Consider the following 22,177-nt stretch of genomic DNA (forward strand, 5'->3'; position numbering starts at 1 on the left):
TTCTTCTTTCTTTTTTCCAAATTCATTTTTGGCTTCTTCAAATGGATGAACTCGTGTTTCGAAATCCATGAACTATTTTTTGAAACTTGTGAACCTTTTTCAAAATCAATGAACTTATTTTTCAAATTTGATGAACTTTTCCATTTTTTTTGAACTTTTTCTCAAAATCGATGATTTTTTTTCAAAATTGATAAAATTATTCCAAATTAGATGATTTCTTCCTTACTCTTTGTCCTTTTTTTCTCTATCCTTTTCTTCTTTCTTTTTTCCAAATTCGTTTTTGGTTTCTTCAAATGGATGAACTCGTGTGTCGAAATCCATGAACTATTTTTTTTGAAACTCGTGAACCTTTTTTAAAATCGATGAACTTATTTTTCTAATTTGATGAACTTTTTTTATTTTTTTGAACTTTTTCTCAAAATCGATGAACTTTTTTTCAAAACTGATGAACTTTTTTTCAAAATTGATAAACTTATTCCAAATCCGATGAACTTTTTTCAAATTGATGAACTTTTTTCCAAATTAGATGAACTTTTTCAAATCGGTGAACTTTTTTTGAAAATCGATGAACTTCTTTTGAATTTGTGAACTTTATTTTGAATACATGAACTTTTTTGTTTTTGGAATACGTGAACTTTTTTTTGGATGATCATGAACTTCATTTGTAATATGTGCACATGTTTTCAAATAATTGGAAAATCTAGACTCTACAATGTAATGTGAAATTAGTAGTGCGTCTACGTTTCTCTTCTTAAAAATGTTCGCGCCATGTAGTATCACTGGGATTTAGTTGGTGGAGTGGTTAGCATCGCTATTTCTATTCGTGAGGGCGCGAGTTCGATCCCGATCGGGTGCTGTTTTTCGCCCAACTTTTTTCGCACTGCGCGATTTGTGGGCCGGCCCATCTAGCCGCTGCTGCAGGCGCCAGTTTGGTTGCGCGGCGCAGAAGGCGCGCAATAGGAGGTCCCCCTGAAAACCATCAGATCTCATAAAGAACACATCTAGCTTGCAACAAAATCAGTGGAGGAAGGAAGGATTGGACCTTATTGGTGGAGATGATCTGGGTCTCGAGGTGTCCTCATAGCTGGAGAGAGAGAACTTGCCGGGCCACTCGCCGAGGAGCACGCCATCCATTTTGGCGGCGGTGACTGAACCCTAGCCGGTCGCCTCTGCCGGCGGCGGAGGAAGGAGGTGGCGTCGCAAGGATGGAGGGACGACGGCACCTTGCTCCAGCCGGAGGAGGGGAGTAGGCGGCGTGCACAAGAAGGAAGGGGATCAGACCGCCGAGGGGAGGAGGAGATGTGCCTGCGAAGGAGAAGGGGAGGACGAGGGCGTGGGGCTCGATACGGTGTTGACTGCATACGAGCATGAAACCTCGGGGAGGTGTTATCTGGGCTAGATAGATCCTGCGACAGTAAAATTCGACGTGGCATAGGCGAGCGAGCGCCCTTTGCGCGACTCGTAAAGGGTTCAATGTGTACTAAAAAATGCACTAAAACATGATCCAATCATATAAGTTGTTGTTAGCAGGTGTCTAGTTAATTATCTTCCTTTTATGTTTTATGCACTATATGTTGTAAGGGGATGCCCCTCTATGTTGTAAGGAGATGCTACTAGGGGCACACTAGATGTCTTTTTTTTTAGAGGGGCACAACCTTTTTCGGTTGAAACACACGAGTAAAAACTTTAAAAACACCATAGCACAAATCAAAAAAAAATAAAAATGGTGCTTGGTTGAAATAAACTAGAACCAAACAATTGCAACTTTTTTGGTTCACAAAGACTGCAAGTTAGACTGCTAACTAGAACCAACCTATTGTTTTAGCCGAAACAACATGGGGCCCTACCATCGGACACGATAGCTTATGCATAAAAATAGCTCAAATAATTATCAGATGAGTTATCTCAAAAAAGGTGACAGCAAGAAACTTAAAATTTGTGAAAAAACCTAAAGCCGAAAAGATATATCGATGTCAATGACCGTGTGCACTTTTTTTTGCACTAGCTACACTTCTTTTATCAATGGGCCTGGATATGTTCTATTCAGCCCTGCCTAACTTCTATATGGGCCTGGCCTTTTCGGGCAACTGTGGACGAACCTTTTTTTCCTTTTCTCCCTTTATCACTGAAACTGAAACTGATGACGAACTGAAGAACTGAAAAAACAGGGCCGAAACAGAGTGGAGAAGACATGCCGAATTCGTACAGCGCAACACTTTTATTCAAATATACATATCATTACGATTACAAATGATGCCCAATCTATTCACTTACGACTATTATCATCACATAAACAAATGCGAGAGCAATTACACAAACATAAAAAAGTCCGGCCATCAGCCCCATCAAATTGCCCTGCTTCTGCAATTCGATGAGTTTCTTCATCTGCTTGTTTAGCTTCTTCAGCTCTGTCGTCACTCCTGCATCCCCCACAGTAGCCCCAATGGAATGGGCAGATCCAGCCTCCAGGGGCCCCAGATCCAGACGCGCCTGATCCAAACTTGCCCAACTTCTCCGCCTCCAACGGTAAATCGAGCTCTCCTGATGCACCCTCCAGTTGAATCCGCTCTATGTACTCATCTAGCCACTCAAAATGGGTGCGTTGCTTCAATTTCTGAAATTGGAAAGATGAACCCTAAATCCCAAATCCGATGAAAAATTGGGCAAATATGAAATTGGGAGACAAAAACCAAAATTGGCATATTGAGAAGTAAAATCTCACCTTTCCCTGCTCTGGTTTGCTCTCGCATTTCACGAATTCCCACCCAAGGTTGCCATTCTTGTCGGTCGTAGTGACTAGCCGCTTCAGGGGTGCGATACGTGGGCATGCAGGGCACCTTGTCATGGGCAATGCGCCATAGCGCGGCCATGAGCGGCGGGAGGCTAAAGCGGAGCTCGACATTGCTAGGTCGCGGCCCGGAACGGCGTTGCTGCGCGTCGTCGCCGGAGAAGAAGAACAACAACGGTCGGGGAGGGGGAGGGGGGAGCATGGGCTCGGGTGCTGCACGACTCGGGGCACGGCTTGGTGTCCTCTTGTACCAATGCTGACCTGGATAAGTTAGTGGGTCCCACGCTATGGGTCCCGCTCACCTGATTCGAGTTTTAAACATGTGTCTTTGGATTAGGCAGCAGTGTCGCATGGGAGCTATTTTTTCCAACACAGATGTCGCATGAGAGCTATTACAACCAACGACGTCGCATGAGAGACAATTCACACCAACGACGTCGCATGGGAGCTATTTTCCCCACTCGCGCGCCCTCAGCTTCTCCTCCAGCTCCAGAGCGTGCCCCAGCGAGAACGCCACCTCGTTCGCCGCCTGTGCACCCCACCGTATGGCATGTCGATCAATCAACCCAGAACAACAAATCATGAAGGAATGAGCTTGAATCTGTGCGTGTTCACCTGGAGTAGTGACATGTAGCTTGAGGTCACGACGTCGGCCGACTTCGAGGCGGCGAGCTCGCGCCCCCATGACGGTGTGACGGTGCCCTGCAGCAGCCACCTCGCCGCCTTCCAGTCTCCCTCGCGGTGCCGCTGGAGCACGCACTGCCGTTCTTCACCATCGTTGCTTGTCCCGGACGGCGGCTTCCAGAGGGTGGAGAAGCCCGGCGGGCAAGAGGGGTCCGACGCCGAGCTCTCGCCGTCGACCGTTGGGTCCTTATCCAGCTTCCTTCTCTTCCCAAGCGACAGCGCACAAGGAGGCGCCTTGCAGTCCTGCTCGCTCTTCACCGTCACCTTTCCCGCCGACGCGCGCGCGGCCCCGGCCGTTGCTGCCTTCTCTGCCAGAATGTCCTCCATGGCGACAACAACAGGCGCGCCTGCAAATCACATATCAACACAATCCACAGCAACATTCTGAATCTTTCCGAAATGTACAGTGCCAGTCGCTGAGAGGGTTCACCTTGAGGAGTTGGCGGCCGTGATGGTGCCCCGATGATCTCGGTTGCGGCCATGTTACGGCTGTGGAGATACGTGCTGAGATCGATCGGAGAACTCCCTCGAGCAAACAACAGCTTCTCCGCCACGGCCTTCTCCTCGACGGTGAGGGTCGGATCCATGGTGGAGGACCTGGAAGGCTGCCCCCACTCCACGGGACACGGCCACGGCGCCGACGACTTCAAGAAGAAGAACTCCTCCTTCCAACCCCGGATTGTCCTGCGAATCCGGCCGAAGAGCAGGCCGGCAGAATCCTTGCCACGGAAGGTGTAGAACCAGTGCAGCGGACACAGGCAGAGCGCGAAGAAGTGCCGGAACACGGCCAGCGACGGCTCAGCGCCGGCCAGGTGGGAGAGCACGACGAAGCCCACCACGGCGCGCTAGCCGTTAGGCGCGAGCTGGCCTGGGGCGAGCCCGAAGTGGTTGAGCACCGTGCTGAAGAAGGGGTGGAGGGGCAGGCGCATCCCGACGTCCAGCGACTCGACGTACACGCAGACAGAGCCGGGCGGCGGCGGCGACCACAAGGAGAGGCCGCCGGTGAGGATCGGGGCGAAGCCGTCGGGGATGGAGTACTTCTTGCAGATCTTCTCTAGGGCGCCTTGGCTGCGCAGCCGCGAGATGACCCGCTCCGGCAGCGCCGAGACGTCGTCGTCGTCTCCTCCATCGTAGGCGCTCGTGAGGGGAGGTCGGTTGCGAGAGGGCTCGACGAGGAGGTCGTCCGGTGACCAGGATGCCGAGGTCCAGGAGGACGCCATGGCGGCTGGGGGTGTGCTGCGGCGGCGCTGGGAGGACGGTGGGAGCCTGCGGATCAAGACTCCAAGAAAGTGGAGTGTTCTTTTTTGTCGTGGTGCGAAAAAGCAAAGGGTTTTTAGGGCAAAGCTTTACCATGCAGGCCCGAATATAAAAACTTGCAAAATTCCTCTCTATCACTCCATTCACAAAACTTGCAAACCTTACAAATTTTCATGGAAGCATGGTCCATTCACAAATTTAGACTTTTTTTAATTGGTTTCGTCTTAATTTTCATCTGATATAAATAGTCTACATAAGTTTTTCAAAGAAAGAAGTTCACAAAACAAAATATCTCAGTTTACAAGCAATTCACTAGCTAGGATATTTGATACTCCCTCCGATTCATATGACTTGTCGCTGGTTTAGTACAACTTCGTATTAGAACTGATCTTGTCACCAAACTCCAGCATCTCCATTACCCCATTCTCAAGATCAAACTTCGTTTCGACCTACCCTTCTGATCGATGTCCTGTAACTGGTTCCAACTGCCTTTCGGGAGGTCTCAATCCCCTCACTGCATTGTCACACCCCACTATCATTGTCATCACTTTTCGGCGATGCTTTGCTCAGCTATGGCCTTCGCCTTCGCCTTCGGGCCTCCTCTCCAATCAAAGTCCAACTTTCTTTTAGAACGTCCATCATCGTGCGACTTGTGTTGCTCTTGTCTTTGTCGAGATCATCTGCATCATGAACAAATCTGCACTTGATCTGAGACAACTTGTTGAACGAAACTAAATCAAGGCTTCAACTATAAAACGGTGGTGCGGTGTGGCTCGACTGCTCGTGTTTCATCTCTGCTGTGTATTCCAGGTGAGTTTCTCAGCTAGTATAGTTTTGGCTTTTGAAGGGAAAAAGACCTACATACACATAATGCAATAGAGAGTATCACTGCAAAATATTTGTGCCAAGTGTATGTGTAAAAAAGCTGATTTGTTTTATCGCCACTCTTTCTATTTTAGATTTGCCATAACTTTTCTTCAAACTTGATTCGGGCTTCAACTTTAAATAAAATTATGCATGTAGATGAGTTGTTCAGCAAGAAACCTAGAGGTGGAGGGTTGGTAGCATTTTGGTCGATCATTAGAGGGATGTACGCGGAGAGGAACGTTTAGTTCTTGGGTGTACATACACCCTGTATGAAAAGGCAGTAATTATCAAAATTTCAAAACCATCTTTGAAACAAACTTGACATTTTGTAAAACCCGTATAAAAAGTTTGACCAAGGAATAAATTTAATGGTATTACAGGTGAAGATAAACAAAATCAACACTATATACACGTTACTATTCACAATTTTCGTTTTTGAAATTTGTCTTTTTTGCCCTGATGTCGATGAGAATTTTTCCTTTGCGAAACTTTTTATATGGGCAAAATGATCAAGACTCCGTTCTCCGAAACAATGGAGCGGGCAACCAACTTATTGGAAATCATACATACTGATGTGTGTGGTCCAATGAGCGTTGAGGCTCGCGGAGGATATCGTTATGTTCTCACTCTCACAGATGACTTAAGTAGATATGGATGTCTACTTGATGAAACACAAGTTTGAGACCTTTGAAAAGTTCAAGGAATTTCAGAATGAAGTAGAGAATCAACGTGACCGAAAGATAAAATTCTTACAATCAGATCATGGAGGAGAATATTTAAGTCGCGAATTTGGTACACACTTAAGAAAATATGGAATCATTTCACAACTCACGCCGTTTGGAACACCTCAGCGTAATGGTGTGTCCGAACGTCGTAATCGCACTCTATTGGATATGATGCGATCTATGATGTCTCTTACCGATTTACCGCTATCATTTTGGGGATACGCTCTAGAGACAGCTACATTCACTTTAAATAGGGCTCCGTCTAAATCCGTTGAGACGACACCGTATGAATTATGGTTTGGGAAGAAACCTAAGCTGTCGTTTTTAAAAGTTTGGGGATGCGATGCTTATGTCAAGAAACTTCAACCTGAAAAGCTCGAACCCAAGTCAGAAAAATGCGTCTTCATAGGATACCCTAAGGAAACCATTGGGTATACCTTCTACCATAGATCTGAAGGCAAGATCTTTTTTGCCAAGAACGGATCCTTTCTGGAAAAAGAGTTTCTCTCGAAAGGAGTAAGTGGGAGGAAAGTAGAACTCGATGAAGTACTACCTCTTGAACCGGAAAGTAGTACAGCTCAGGAAAATGTTCCTGTGGTGTCTACACCGTCTGGAGAGGAAATTAATGATAATGATCAAGGTACTTCGGATCAAGTTACTACTGAACTTCGTAGGTCCACAAGGACACGTTCCACACCAAAGTGGTATGGCAACCCTGTCCTGGAAATCATGTTGTTAGACAACGGTGAACCTTCGAACTATGAAGAAGCGATGGCGGGCCCAGATTCCAACAAATGGCTTGAAGCCATGCAATCCGAGATAGAATCCATGTATGAAAACAAAGTATGGACTTTGACAGACTTGCCCGATGATCGGCGAGCGATAGAGAACAAATGGATCTTTAAGAAGAAGACGGGCGCAGATGGTAATGTTACCATCTATAAAGCTCGACTTGTCGCTAAGGGTTATCGGCAAGTTCAAGGGGTTGACTACGATGAGACTTTCTCTCCCGTAGCGAAGCTAAAGTCCGTCCGAATCATGTTAGCAATTGCCGCATACTATGATTATGAGATATGGCAGATGGACGTCAAAACGGCATTCCTTAACGGCTATCTTAAGGAAGAACTGTATATGATGCAGCCGGAAGATTTTATCGACCCTAAGAATGCTAACAAGGTGTGCAAGCTCCAGCGATCCATTTATGGGCTGGTGCAAGCATCTCAGAGTTGGAACATTCGCTTTGATGAGATGATCAAAGCGTTTGGGTTTATGCAGACTTATGGAGAAGCCTGCGTTTACAAGAAAGTGAGTGGGAGCTCTGTAGCATTTCTCATATTATATGTAGATGACATACTTCTAATGGGAAATGATATATAACTTTTGGACAGCATTAAGGCCTACTTGAATAAGTGTTTTTCAATGAAGGACCTTGGAGAAGCTGCTTACATATTAGGCATCAAGATCTATAGGGATAGATCGAGACGCCTCATAGGTCTTTCACAAAGCACATACCTTGATAAGATATTGAAGAAGTTCAATATGGATCAGTCCAAGAAAGGGTTCTTGCCTGTATTACAAGGTGTGAGATTGAGCTCGGCTCAATGCCCGACCACGGCAGAAGATAAAGAAGAGATGAGTGTCATCCCCTATGCCTCAGACATAGGATCTATTATGTATGCCATGCTGTGTACCAGACCAGATGTAAACCTTGCCGTAAGTTTGGTAGGAAGGTACCAAAGTAATCCCGACAAGGAACACTGGACAGCGGTCAAGAATATCCTTAAGTACTTGAAAAGGACAAAGGACATGTTTCTCGTTTATGGAGGTGACGAAGAGCTCGTCGTAAAGGGTTACGTCGACGCTAGCTTCGACACAGATCTGGATGACTCTAAGTCACAAACCGGATACGTGTATATGTTGAATCGTGGAGCAGTAAGCTGGTGCAGTTGCAAGCAGAGCGTCATGGTGGGATCTACATGTGAAGCGGAATACATGGCAGCCTCGGAGGCAGCGCATGAAGCAATATGGATGAAGGAGTTCATCACCGACCTAGGAGTCATACCCAATGCGTCGGGGCCGATCACTCTCTTCTGTGACAACATCGGAGGTATTGCCCTTGCCAAGGAGCCCAAGTTTCACAAGAAGACCAGGCACATCAAGCGTCGTTTCAACTCCATCCGTGAAAATGTTCAAGATGGAGACATAGATATTTGCAAAGTACATACGGATCTGAATGTCGCAGATCCGTTGACTAAACCTCTTCCGCGAGCAAAACATGATCAACACCAGAACTCTATGGGTGTTCGATTCATCACAATGTAACTAGATTATTGACTCTAGTGCAAGTGGGAGACTGTTGGAAATATGCCCTAGAGGCAATAATAAAAGGATTATTATTATATTTTCTTGTTCATGATAATTGTCTTTTATTCATGCTATAATTGTATTATCCGGAAATCATAATACACGTGTGAATACATAGACCACAACATGTCCCTAGTGAGCCTCTAGTTGACTAGCTCGTTGATCAACAGATAGTCATGGTTTCCTGACTATGGACATTGGATGTCATTGATAACGGGATCACATCATTAGGAGAATGATGTGATGGACAAGACCCAATCCTAAGCATAGCACAAGATCGTGTAGTTCGTTTGCTAGAGCTTTTCCAATGTCAAGTATCTTTTCCTTAAACCATGAGATCGTGTAACTCCCGGATACCGTAGGAGTGCTTTGGGTGTACCAAACGTCACAATGTAACTAGGTGACTATAAAGATATACTACGGGTATCTCCGAAAGTGTCTGTTGGGTTGACACGGATCGAGACTAGGATTTGTCACTCCGTATGACGGAGAGGTATCTCTGGTCCCACTCGGTAATGCATCATCATAATGAGCTCAAAGTGACCAAGTGTTTGGTCATGGGATCATGCATTACGGTACGAGTAAAGTGACTTGCCGGTAACGAGATTGAACGAGGTATTGGGATACCGACGATCGAATCTCGGGCAAGTAACGTACCGATTGACAAAGGGAATTGTATACGGGGTTGCTTGAATCCTCGACATCGTGATTCATCCGATGAGATCATCGAGGAGCATGTGGGAGCCAACATGGATATCCAGATCCTGCTGTTGGTTATTGACCGGAGAGCCGTCTCGGTCATGTCTACGTGTGTCCCGAACCCGTAGGGTCTACACACTTAAGGTTCGGTGACGCTAGGGTTATGAAGATATAAGTATGCAGCAAATCGAAAGTTGTTTGGAGTCCCGGATGAGATCTCGGACGTCACGAGGAGTTCCGGAATGGTCCGGAGGTAAAGAATTATATATGGGAAGTCAAGTTTCGGCCATCGGGAAAGTTTCGAGGGTCATCGGTTTTGTACCGGTACCACCGGAAGAGTCCCAGAGGTCCACCGGGTGGGGCCACCTATCTCGGAGGGCCCCGTGGGCTGAAGTGGGAGGGAAACCAGCCCCTGGTGGGCTGGTGCGCCCCCCTGGGCCCCCCTCTGCGCCTAGGGTTGGGAACCCTAGGGAAGGGGGCGTCTCCACTTGCCTTGGGGGGCAAGTTTCCCCCCTTGGCCGCTGCCCCCCTGGGTCCCTATATAAAGGGGGGAGGGAGGGCAGCCGCACCCTTACACCTGGCGCCTTCCTTCCCCCTTGCTACACCTCTTCCTCCCGCAGACGCTTGGCGAAGCCCTGCCGGATCCCTGCTGCATCCACCACCACGCCGTCATGCTACTGGATCTTCATCAACCTCTCCTTCCCCCTTGCTGGATCAAGAAGGAGGAGACGTCACGCTGACCGTACGTGTGTTGAACGCGGAGGTGCCGTCCGTTCGGCGCTAGGATCTCCGGTGATTTGGATCACGACGAGTACGACTCTCTCAACCCCGTTCTCTTGAACGCTTCCGCTCGCGATCTACAAGGGTATGTAGATGCACCCCTCTTTCTCGTTGCTAGATGAACTCATAGATTGATCTTGGTGAACGTAGGATTTTTTTATTTTATGCAACGTTCCCCAACAAGAAGACCAAGAGGAGCATACCCATCTTCTCCTCCTTCCCGCCAGCAGCTCTCGAGGATTACAACCCTGCCCCTCGGTTGTGAAAGTGGACTCAGAAAGGTAGAGCTGTAATTAAGAGGAATAAAACATTTTTTGTGGCACCATAAAGCTGGAGTGATACTAATTTCAGAAATATCTTTGTCAGCAATACTACTATGTAACAGAAACCCACACAACAATCATGCTAATAGAGCACCAACAGAATCTCTTATATCATTTCAAGGAATAATCATAAAGGACATATGAAACCAGTGCTTTAAATTTACATGCTTGATAAAGAAAATAGTAGAATAGGTATATACTCCCTCCGTCCGAAAATACTTGTCATCAAAATGGACAAAAAGGAATGTATCTAGAACTAAAATATATCTAGATACATCCCCTTTTATTCATTTTGATGACAAGTATTTCCAGACGGAGGGAGTATAAACAAACGATCCATCCATGTTCTCATCATTTTTCCTGAAATCCAGAGTGGTACTTGCCATCTGCTACAGAACTTGCATAAAGAAAACTACAGAGTAGGTACATGATACGAAGCTAGCACACAATCTTAATCAAGACAGATTGAGAATGGTTAGTACATGATAGGGGGTGGAGACAGGTGAGGACCCAGCTGCCGTGTCGATTGTGTCAAATGCTTCATTGAGCTTGAGCCTTAGATAACAAAAGTCTTGTTTCATCCTGTTTAAGCGTCCATAATTAGTGATTTGTTGTAACCCAAGGAAATCTGAACTTATTAGAATGCAATACACAGACTTGTAGATCCAACCTAATTAGTAGAGAAAATAGAAACCCAAACTGATGGTAGATAAGATCATACCGATGGTTTTATCCAAAATATGAGAAACACAAATATCAGTCCAGCATACATTTGACTATGAATCCTACTCATCTGAGATGCCCTTAAGGTTTCCCCCTCTCTCTTCCGAGCAGACATGTAAGCAATAGCGGGTTGCCAATCGCGTTGTAGTGGGCAGCAAACCAAGCAACTGCACTACAACTTACTCAAATCAGGTCGATAAATTGTTGTGGTTTTATTTGCTATTACACTGCCGCATGCCAATACAATTAACTATAGACACAGTAACTGAATTTTTGAGTGTTCATTGTTTACACAAATGCCATCATAACAAAACAAGCGATACGAAGTTAAAGAGCGTTTGAGTTAGTTAATTTCAATCAAGTAGCATATATACATGCATGCATATTTCTTGAATTGAGTAACATTCTGACATGTGATGCTCCCTCAAAGATTATGTTGCTTCAAGATTGCCACTGGCAAGTCGATCCACTACTTGTAAACATGAAAGGTGTCAAAGCATATCAATTTGTGCATAGCAGTCCTTTGTCCTGCAGTTAATTAGCTACTCACTTGTGTATTATTATAATCCAATCTTTGTTCATTTAAGGACACAGCAGGACTCTGCGACATATGATAGATATATAGTCGCACATCTGCCTGTTATCACCAGCCAAAGAAAACACAAATCATGAACATCTAACTCACAATCAAATACACTTGAAAGTGAACAAAAAATGGCTTGCTGACCTTGCGGCGAAGATGCCGGCGGCTAGGAGGTGATCCAAGAGAAAGGGTGGTCATCTTGCTTGCAAATATCTTCACAATGACAGGCAACTGCAAGCAAGAGTGATGAACCAAATATGTATGATACAATTTTCCATGACACAAAAACATTCAGACAAATGCATAATGCTACTGAATTTTAGTACCATTGTGATGGTACTAAACATTCAGACAATGTGGTGAGAAGAGATAGGAAGGAGAGGTGGCGGGGTTAGGATGTTGGCATTGGGCCAAGCGCCAGGGAAGGGGCTTTCAGCTGGAGAGGGCATCTTCACAACTAATATTAAGTAAGTGTTTATATTTTAGCAGCTTGGTCAACTAATTATTGGAATGTTTCTCATCTCTATTCACAATATGTCAGCTGCATTTCACAACAGTGTTTGTGAAACTACCTGCAATAGGAGGAAGATTTCCATGGATATGTCCATTTTCGTATAATCTCAGATGCAAAAAATCCAGCCAATAATCACACCAGAAGGACCAACAGTACTAAATTGGCTAGGCTCCTCACTCCACCCAATACATACACACTGCAAGGAAAGGTTTGCATAATTAAGAAGCAGACCTTGCAAATACTTGGGATGATCAGGTGGATCTGAAAAGTATATTGTTTGTCCTCACCTCATGCAGTATTGATCCAATTGCCTGTGTACCTCGTCACCTCCTCATGTAGTCCCTCAACAAATGCTCAAACATGGGTTGGTGGAGAAGGAGGCGTGTCACAGTGAGGCTTCCCGCTCCTCTACTGGAGGGCAACCTCCCTGATATTAAAGGAAGAAGGAACCAGTGAGGCGAGAGGATGAGCAGGAAAACCCGACGCGCGCGCGAGAGAGAGCTCACCGCTGCCTTATCGACGTCGTCGCCGGTACCTCCCCTGCACAATGCCCTCGTCAGGTAGAGCAGCGACACGAGCGGCTCCGCTTGGCCGGCGGGAAGGAGAAGGGCCAGGTCGGGGCAGATGGGCGACGGATCCGGGAGCACAGCAGGGACCATGGCGTCGTCCTCGCCGCTGGCCTCCTTCCTACAGAGACGAGACCATGGTGAGAGAGGGACAGAAAGAGAGAGGAGAAATCTGTGGAAGAAGGGGGAAGAGGAGAGGGATCCGGTGCAGTGCCCCACCATGGCGGCTCGGTCCCCATGCTAGGGTTTGGGGTGTCTCCGTCCACGGCTGCAGCTGGGTCGGACCCCCCTCCATGGCCGACCTCGAGGACGGTGGCGGCTCAGGTCGACGACGGCGCGTCGATGCCGCCGTGGATCTGGGCGCTGCATCACCACGTCCTCCTCGCGCTTCAGGAGCGAGCGGTGGTTCCCCTTCTCACCCCTGCGCACGAGCGTGCGGTGCGGCGGCGGCCGGCTGGGCGAGAAGACGACGGCGGCATGGGGCTGGACCTGGACGGCGGCGGGGCTGGGAGGTGCGGGTGAGGTTCTAGGGTTTGGAGGGAGAGAGAGAGAGGCGAGGCGGTAGGAGCTGGCCGCGGGGGAGGGGCGAGTGCGGGAGGGAGACGGCGGCTAGGGTTCTAGCACGGGAGCTGCTGCTTTTATATGCTTATGTGGTGAAATGACAAAAATGCCCTGGTGGGGGCATGGATATTACAATCTATTGCAATTGGAATTTTATCCGACGGCCGAGGTAGATCGGGTAAATATCCAACGACCCACAACGATTTGGATTGAGATCCGACGGCCTGTGTCGCGAGGAGATTTTGATCCGTCGGTCCAGAATCCAAACGAACGGGAGAGCTTCATTTTGCTTCGGACTCTAACAAAGGGATTATCTATTCGTCATGTGCTTCCCTCGTTTAGCACTGACATTGGCGAGGAAAAACTGCTCTTTGGATCAAAGTATATATGATAATATTTCTGTAATTCCAGAAAATGAGACGTACGTTTACTTCATCAATTTCTCATTTATGCTTCGCACATTGCTGGAAATGCTGGAATTCACCGTATTAGAGATTGCCCGGGATTAGATTGAATCATTTCCATCTTATCTGTAGGAACCTTCTTGCCCTCTAAATCTCATACTCTATATGTACTCGCCATCAAGACTCAATAATGCATTCTCCGCATTATGCAATCCCTCTCTAGTCCTCTTACATGGTGTCTGATACCATGTAAAACTGCACGCACCAATAAATTATCCTAAAAATTTAATCTGATGGGGAAAGATGGGCTATGCATTTATACTTCAAAACACCACAACAATGCCTGGGTTGTCATCTGGTATAACAAACTGTCTTCCCCATGAGTCAAAAGAAAAGAGAGAATTCTTCAGTGCGGAATTGGTAAATTTGGGAAAAGTTGCAGTATATATAGGTAAATTGGGAGAGAGTTGCCCATGCTGTTGGTCTGTCATTGAGAGTTTTCTTTACGACGTGTAGAGGGTAGGGTGTTCTTGCAATTTTTGTAAGGAAAATAATCATACGAAAACCTCTGACAAACTTGGTCTAGAACATTGCCAAACAATACAGACCCAGTTCAGATCACAGCTCAGAAAAATCAAGTCATAGATTAGATTGCCTCTCAACATTTTCGACGGATCGTAATATCCCGACGATTTATGTAGATATTCATTCTCCGATGCAACATTTCACACAATTCCATGTGAAGTGTGAATCGAAGATACGAAATGCAGTCCCAGACCGTCCGAAGAGAAAGATCAGCAGCGCATCCCAAAAACATGCATAGTAGAGTAGATAATTGCAGTTCGATCGACGTGTGCATCGGGCGGGCATGGCGATCAGGATCCAGACGGTCGCGGGCGGCGCTACGGCGTCACGGTGCCCTGCAGCAGCCGCCTCGCCGCCTTCCAGTCACCATCTTTGCTTGTTGTGGGCGGCGACTTGCAGGGGGCGGAGAAGCCCGGCGGGCAAGAGGGGTACGACGTCGAGCTCTCGCCGTCCGCACGGTCCCCCGGCAGCTTCCTCTTCTTCCCAAGCGACGGCGCACAAGGCGGCACCTTGCAGTCAGGCTCGTTCTTCACCTTCACCTTCCCTGCCGACGCGCGCGTGGCCGCGGCCGTGGTTTCCTCCATGGCGGCATCAGATCGAACGGCTGCAAATCACAGATCAGTATAATCCACAGCAAACAACCTGAATTGCTCTAATTTCAGCAATGCCGGAGCCCGGAGGGTTCACCTTTAGGAGTTGGCGGCGGAGACGACACCCCGGTGATGCTGGCCGCGACCATGTTGCGGTGGTGGAGATACGCGAAGAGGTCGATCGGGGAACTCCCTCGAGCACGCAGCAGGCTGTCCGCCACGGCCTTCTCCTGCACGGTGAGCGACGGATCGAAGGTGGAGGACCTGGAAGGCTCCCCCCCCACTCCACCGGGCACGGCCACGGCGCCGACGACGCCAGGAAGAAGAAATCCTCCTTCCACCCCTTGACAAACTTGGCGCAGATCCGGGCGAAGAGCAGGCCGTCGGCGTCCTTGCCGCGGAGGGTGTAGAAGCCGTGCGGCGGGAACGGGCAGAGCGCGAAGAAGTGCCGGAACACGGCGAGCGACGGGTCCATGCCGGCGGAGCGGGAGAGCGCCACGAAGCCCGCCATGGCGCGCCAACCGTTGGGCGAGAGCTGGCCGGGGGCGAGCCCGAAGTGGCTGAGCACCGCGGCGAAGAAGGGGTGGAGGGGCAGGCGCATCCCGGCGTCCAGCGAGTCGAGGTACACGCAGACGGACCCGAGCGGCGGCGTGGAGCACGAGGAGCGGTCGCCGGCGAGGACCGGGGCGAAGCCGTCGGGGACGGAGTACCTCTTGCAGAGGGCCCTCAGGGCTCCTGGCTTGCGCAGCCGCGAGGTGACCCGCTCGGCCGAGACGTCGTCGGGGTCGTCGTCGGCATCAGCGGCGCTGGCGCGGGGAGCTCGGTCGCGGGTGGGTTTGTCGAGGAGGTCGTCCGGCGACCAGGATTCCGAGGTCCCGGAGGAGGATGGCATGGCGGCTGGGGTTTGTGCTGCGGCGGCGGCGCTGGTAGGAGGGTGGGTGGCTGGAGATCGATCAAGATGGCAAGAAAGAAAGTGGAGGCTTCATTTTTCGTCGTCGTGCGCAAAAGCAAAGGGTTTTCAGGGCAAATGCTGAAACCAAAGATGAGGCCTTCAGTTCTTTCAAGAAAATTCAGGCTTTGGCTGAAACTGAAGGGAGATGTAGGCTGCGTGCATTCCGGTCTGACCGGGACGGCGAGTTTAACTCCGGTGACTTCATGGATTACTGCAGCGAGCACGACATCAAACACTACACAACCCCGCCGTATTCGCCACAACAAAATGGCGTGGTCGAGCGGCATAATCAGATTGTCGTCGAGATGGCGCGGTGTTTACTGAAGAGCATGGGCATGCCCGCTGTCTTCAGGGGGGGTCAGAACAACGATCTACATCCTCAACCGGTCCCCGACGCGCAGCCTCCACGGTGTCACCCCTTACGAGGCATGGCACGGTCGTAAACCGAATGTGCAGCACTTGCGCACTTTCGGTTGCACGGTTCATGTGAAGAAGTTGGGTCTGGGAGTAACCAAGCTTTCAAATTGATCAACACCAATGGTCTTCATCGGCTATGACGAGGGGTCAAAATGCTATCGGGTGTATGATCCAGTGGGCAAGAAACTTCAGGTAACACGTGATGTTTTGTTTGAAGAAAGCATGCCATGGACTTGGAGCACCCCGGGCACGAGCGCAGTCACCGCGGCGCCAGCAACATTTATCGTGGTTTACACCATGGACGATGGTGTCCAGGAGATCGACAGTGGGTCGACCACCCCGTTGGTCACCCCTCAGAGCGCAGCGATGATGTCTACTACGCAACCTTCTTCTTATAGACGTTGTTGGGCCTCCAAGTGCAGAGGTTTGTAGGACAGTAGCAAATTTCCCTCAAGTGGATGACCTAAGATTTATCAATCCGTGGGAGTCGTAGGTTGAAGATGGTCTCTCTCAAACAACCCTGCAACCAAATAACCAAGAGTCTCTTGTGTCCCCAACATAGCCAATACAATGGTAAATTGTATAGGTGCACTAGTTCGGCGAAGAGATGGTGATACAAGTGCAATATGGATGGTAGATATAGGTTTTTGTAATCTGAAAATATAAAAACAGCAAGGTAGCAAGCGATAAAAGTGAGTGTAAACGGTATTGCAATGCTAGGAAACAAGGCCTAGGGTTCATACTTTCACTAGTACAAGTTCTCTCAACAATAATAACATAATTGAATCATATAACTATCCCTCAACATGCAACAAAGAGTCACTCCAAAGTCACTAATAGCGGAGAACAAACAAAGAGATTATGGTAGGGTACGAAAGCACCTCAAAGTTATTCTTTCCAATCAATCCGTTGGGTTATTCCTATAAGTGGTACAAACAGCCCTAGAGTTCGTACTAGAATAACACCTTAAGACACAAATCAACCAAAACCCTAATGTCACCTAGATACTCCAATGTCACCTCAAGTATCCGTGGGTATGATTATACGATATGCATCACAGAATCTCAGACTCATCTATTCAACCAACACATAGAACCTCAAAGAGTGCCCCAAAGTTTCTACCGGAGAATCAAGACGAAAACATGTGCCAACCCCTGTGCATAGATTCATGGGCGGAACCCGGAAGTTGATCACCAAAACATACATCAAGTGAATCACGTGATATCCCATTGTCACCACAGATACGCACGACAAGACATACATCCAGTGTTCTCAAATCATTAAAGACTCAATCCGATAAGATTACTTCAAAGGGAAAACTCAATCCATTACAAGAGAGTAGAGGGGGGGAGAAACATAAGATCCAACTATAATAGCAAAGCTCGCGATACATCAAGATCGTGCCAAATCAAGAACACGAGAGAGAGAGAGAGAGATCAAACACATAGCTACTGGTACATACCCTTAGCCCCGAGGGTGAACTACTCCCTCCTCGTCATGGAGAGCGCTGGGATGATGAAGATGGCCACCGGTGAGGGTTCCTTCCTCCGGCAGGGTGCTAGAACAGGGTCCTGATTGGTTTTTGGTGGCTACAGAGGCTTGTGGCGGCAGAACTCCTGATATATTCTGTTCCCCAAAGTTTTTAGGGTATATGAGTATATATGGGAGGAAAAAGTATGTCGGTGGACCTCCGGGCTGTCCACGAGGCAGGGGGCGCACCCTAGGGGGGTGGGCACGCCCCCCACCCTCGTGGGCAGCCCGGGACTCCCCTGGTGCAACTCCGGTACTCCGTGGGCTTCTTCTGGTCCAAAAATAAGTTCCATGGAGTTTCAGGTCAATTGGACTCCGTTTGATTTTCCTTTTCTGTGAAACACTGAAACAAGGGAAAAAACAGGAACTCGCACTGGGCTCTGGGTCAATAGGTTAGTCCCAAAATGTGCTGGAAACCCATCGGGCCCCGGTGATTTCATTGGAAACATTTGATACAGGGCCGTCTTGACCTCCTCTTCCGTGTACTTAGCGTCCAACATGACTCGCATGTCATCTGTAACCTTTCGAGGGACTGAATCTAAAACTTCTTCCATGTTTGAAACTCCCTCTGACGTGTACAAGTTTGTATAGAACTGCGTCGTCATAGCTTCCAGCTCGGCTGCATCATCAGTCAATTGCCCGTCGGACCTGGCTAGAGATGTGATCTTGTTCTTCCTCCGTCGCATCGACGCCTGTTGCTGAAAGTATTTTGTATTTTTGTCTCCATGGGTGAGCCAGTCCACCCTCGATCTCTGTCTCTGAAGTATTTCTTCCCTCTTGTACAGTTCAACAAGACGAGACGATCTGTGACTTTAATTTCCAAGTGACTTGGCCCCGTCCGTCCCGGTACATTTTTTAGAATCTCCAACTGACGTACTAGTTGCTTGATCTCTTTTTTAACACTACCAAAAGTGTATCTGTCCCAAGTCTGCAGATGTTCGTCCAGATCCTTGAGTTACATCCATTTTTGTGACAAGTAATTCCAAACGGAGGGAGTATGTATCTAGCAGTATTACCGGCCTGGCTGGGCTTACGTCGCCTCCTCTCTGGGATCCCATCGCCACCGCCAACGCCGCGCTTTCCGACAACCGGCCAGCCTAGTTGGTCTCGACTCTGCGATGGGCTAGGCCGCCATGTACACTTGTCATGTACTTTGGTCTCTCTATATATAACTAACGTACGGGCCTTAACTAAACGGACCAACTTTTCTAAAAAAAACTAAACGGACCGACTAATGGGCCTTTCGTATGTGTTCTTTTCTCCTCTTTTTTTGAAAGTTTGTATGTGTTCTACGAAACAACTCCATTTTTTCACACACAAAAGAAACGGAAAAACTCCATTTTCCTGATACGATTCTGCATTTAGGGAGAACCCTCGTGATGTGGGCAAAGATTTTGCATACAGAGCTCCCTCTGGGATCTGAACCATCAAGGTACGATGCAGGTATACCTTCATGGATTAGAAAGGAAATGCGAACCTGACAGACAAATTGAAGAACGAAACACGCATCTTTAATGCTCTGCGTGTCACAGATTACCTTACCGTCCCATGATCAAAAGGTCATCGGTGGTAAGCAGCGTATCAAAGTTGCCTTCGAATCGAAGAGGGGGATTTTCAATTTCTATCTAGGTAGCTACTCCTGGACCGCGATTGAGTATATATATATATATCTTGCAGCTAATTAGAGAGTAGGAGTGATCAGTGCTTTTATAACTTGCTAGTGGGAATGCATATGCCTAATTTTGGTGGGGAAATCTGTGGCCCTGGATCAGCTTGCGTTTCCTACCATACGTATACTAGCTTAGCTTCATTTATCTGTGCCCTTGTGTTGCCCGCCAAACGTCAGCAACTAATTTTTAGACATAAAACCTTTTCTTAAAGCCATAGTTATTTGTTCGATCCCTTTTTGAAAAAAAAATGTTATTTGTTCGATCAGGCCACCTAAAAAGGATTTTGTACTAATTACAGCGCCAATATAAATAGACAATACAGGTAATGAAGACGGCCATCATCTCATCTCATTAGTTCCAGAAAGATTTTTCTGGAAAGATTGTGTCTGACGCATTGACCTCCAGATTGGAACATACAAGAATCGACCAAAAGGATCACGAAGACTTATGAGACAGCAGCGAGTTCCTTCCTCGACTCAGACAGCGGCTCAGCCCACATCGTCCTCCACCAACAGGGGGGCCGCCACCACGACGACCAGCAGCCTGCATCAATTTTTTTGGCAAGTTCAAATTTGCTACCCAACCCACCTAGTTAGACAACAAAGTAAACAAACTTGCTAGGGGAGGATTAGACATTAAATCAACATCAATGATAGAAGATTGTTGGGCTTTAAATGACACGGACAGCAATGCTCAATGTTCACTCCTCCACTAGCTTAATGATGACATCAACTCCGAATTAGATGTGCACTAGTTAGGTAATAATTATATAAAGATTTAACAATTCATCAGCCTAAATATACTTCCAGACCCACGGCCCAATGGGATACTGTCCTGACATTGACAGGAATTAAAACTGAATGCATGAGATTGATGGATAGTTTATATTTACTTTTCAGATTCAGTGCATAAATAGTATTGCTTTATGATGATTATCGTTTGAGTCAGTGTGAACAGCACATGCCAACAAGTCAGGTGTTTTAACTAGTAAATCCTAGCTACACTAAAATTTTGACAGTATATACTACTCCTATATAGCATCTACAATGTTTTCCACAGAGAAGATTCCTAATTCCCTAGTTCCAGACTGGGTTGAACTGTAAGCACCGTACAGTATTTTCCACAGAGCGATTTCAAGTTCGCTAGTTCCAACTATGGATAAAACGTTACAGGAAATAACCTAGGGTAGTGCTGAACATGGTCTCAGTTTTTGGCTTCTCATACTATGGATCCACATCTAAGGAAAAAGAAGCATGACGAGGTATAGCTACCCACCTAGACAACAAGACATAACGTAAATAGCTAGGGGAAGATTCAGCATCAACTAAACATGGAAGATGGAAGCTTTTCAGCCTTCAAAGTAACACTGAGTATAAGGTACAGTGTTCACAGCAAGAAGAAACAATGTAGAATAGGAGAGGAATACCTCAGAATGCCATCTGCGCGAGGAGTAGCTGGTTGATGGAACCCATCAGATGTGGGATATGCACTTGGAACTGTTGTACGGTCAAGCCGCCTCCCAAAACTTTGCCTGCTAAATCAATTAGGATATCGCTGAAACTATTAAGTCGCTCTTGAAGCACATTAGGCCTAAACCCAATGTCCTTTTTTGTATGCCGAAACTGAATTGCTTCATGCATGATGCGGGTAATCATGGGAAGAACACTCTGCTGGCCGTATAACACTGGGTTTGGAATGTGAACAGGCAGTAGCGGTTCAAGAACATCGTCGCGGACGCGTACCAGCCAGCCAGCTTGTAACGCCCCGAGACCGATGTGCCAGGTGTCGTGCAGTTATTCGATGTTATTGCATTGTCATTGCTTGCGTGTCATGCATTGCATATCATGTCATCATGTGCATTGCTTTTGCATACGTGTTCATCTCATGCATTCGAGCATTTTCCCCGTTGTCCGTTTTGCATTCCGGTGCTCCGTTCTCCTCCGGTGGTCATTTCTACCTTTCTTTCATGTGTGGGGATTAAACATTTCTGGATTGGACCGAGATTTGTCAAGCGGCCTTGGTTTACTACCGGTAGACCGCCTGTCAAGTTTCGTACCATTTGGACTTCGTTTGATACTTCAACGGTTAACCGAGGGACCGAAAAGGCCTCGTGTGTGTTGCAGCCCAACACCCCTCCAATTTGGCCCAAAACCCACCAAACTCTGCTCCATGTCCTAGAGCGTTCGATCACGATCACGTGGCCGAAAACCGCACCTCATTTGGACTCTCCTAGCTCCCTCTATGCCTATAAATATCTCCCCCATCCGAAATCACGGGTGAAACCCTAGTCCCCCTCCTCCTCCAGCCGCCGGACAAAATCCGGACGGCCGGACGTGTCCGATTCAGCCACCGTCGCCATGTGGTGCTCTGCGATTCGCGCCGCCACCGCGCCCACTTCGCCGCGTCTGCCCGCGCGCCGGCCCGCCGGGGCCCAGGCGGGGCCCTCCCGGCCCGACTCCTCCCGCCGCCCGCACCGACCGGGCGCGCCTCCCGCGCCGCTCGCCGCCGTCCTTCGGCCTTCGCCGCGCCGCCGCAGATCCCGGCTCCGGCGAACTCCGCCGCGGCCGCCCGGCTCGCCGCGCCGCCCGGAGGCCG

The 22,177-nt window shown here is 48.0% G+C and overlaps 1 long non-coding RNA gene across 3 annotated transcripts; it reads right to left on the reverse strand.

The window, feature by feature from the left end:
- Positions 1-10,543: 10,543 nt before the first annotated feature.
- LOC119304014 lies at positions 10,544-13,467 on the reverse strand. 3 transcript variants are annotated; one of them, XR_005148061.1, is made up of 8 exons: positions 13,093-13,467; positions 12,814-12,994; positions 12,595-12,734; positions 12,366-12,503; positions 11,938-12,024; positions 11,761-11,847; positions 11,209-11,377; positions 10,544-11,069 (listed from the first exon to the last, which is right to left on the reverse strand). It is a non-coding gene; the product is annotated as an uncharacterized LOC119304014 (long non-coding RNA). The 3 variants fall into 3 exon arrangements; XR_005148060.1 differs by lacking the exons at positions 11,209-11,377; positions 11,761-11,847; XR_005148062.1 differs by lacking the exon at positions 11,761-11,847 and having other exon boundaries at positions 10,544-11,377.
- Between the last annotated feature and the right edge of the window lie 8,710 nt (positions 13,468-22,177).

The sequence above is a fragment of the Triticum dicoccoides genome, chromosome 5A (genome assembly GCF_002162155.2).
Source record: "Triticum dicoccoides isolate Atlit2015 ecotype Zavitan chromosome 5A, WEW_v2.0, whole genome shotgun sequence".
NCBI classification, from domain to species: Eukaryota; Viridiplantae; Streptophyta; class Magnoliopsida; order Poales; family Poaceae; genus Triticum; species Triticum dicoccoides.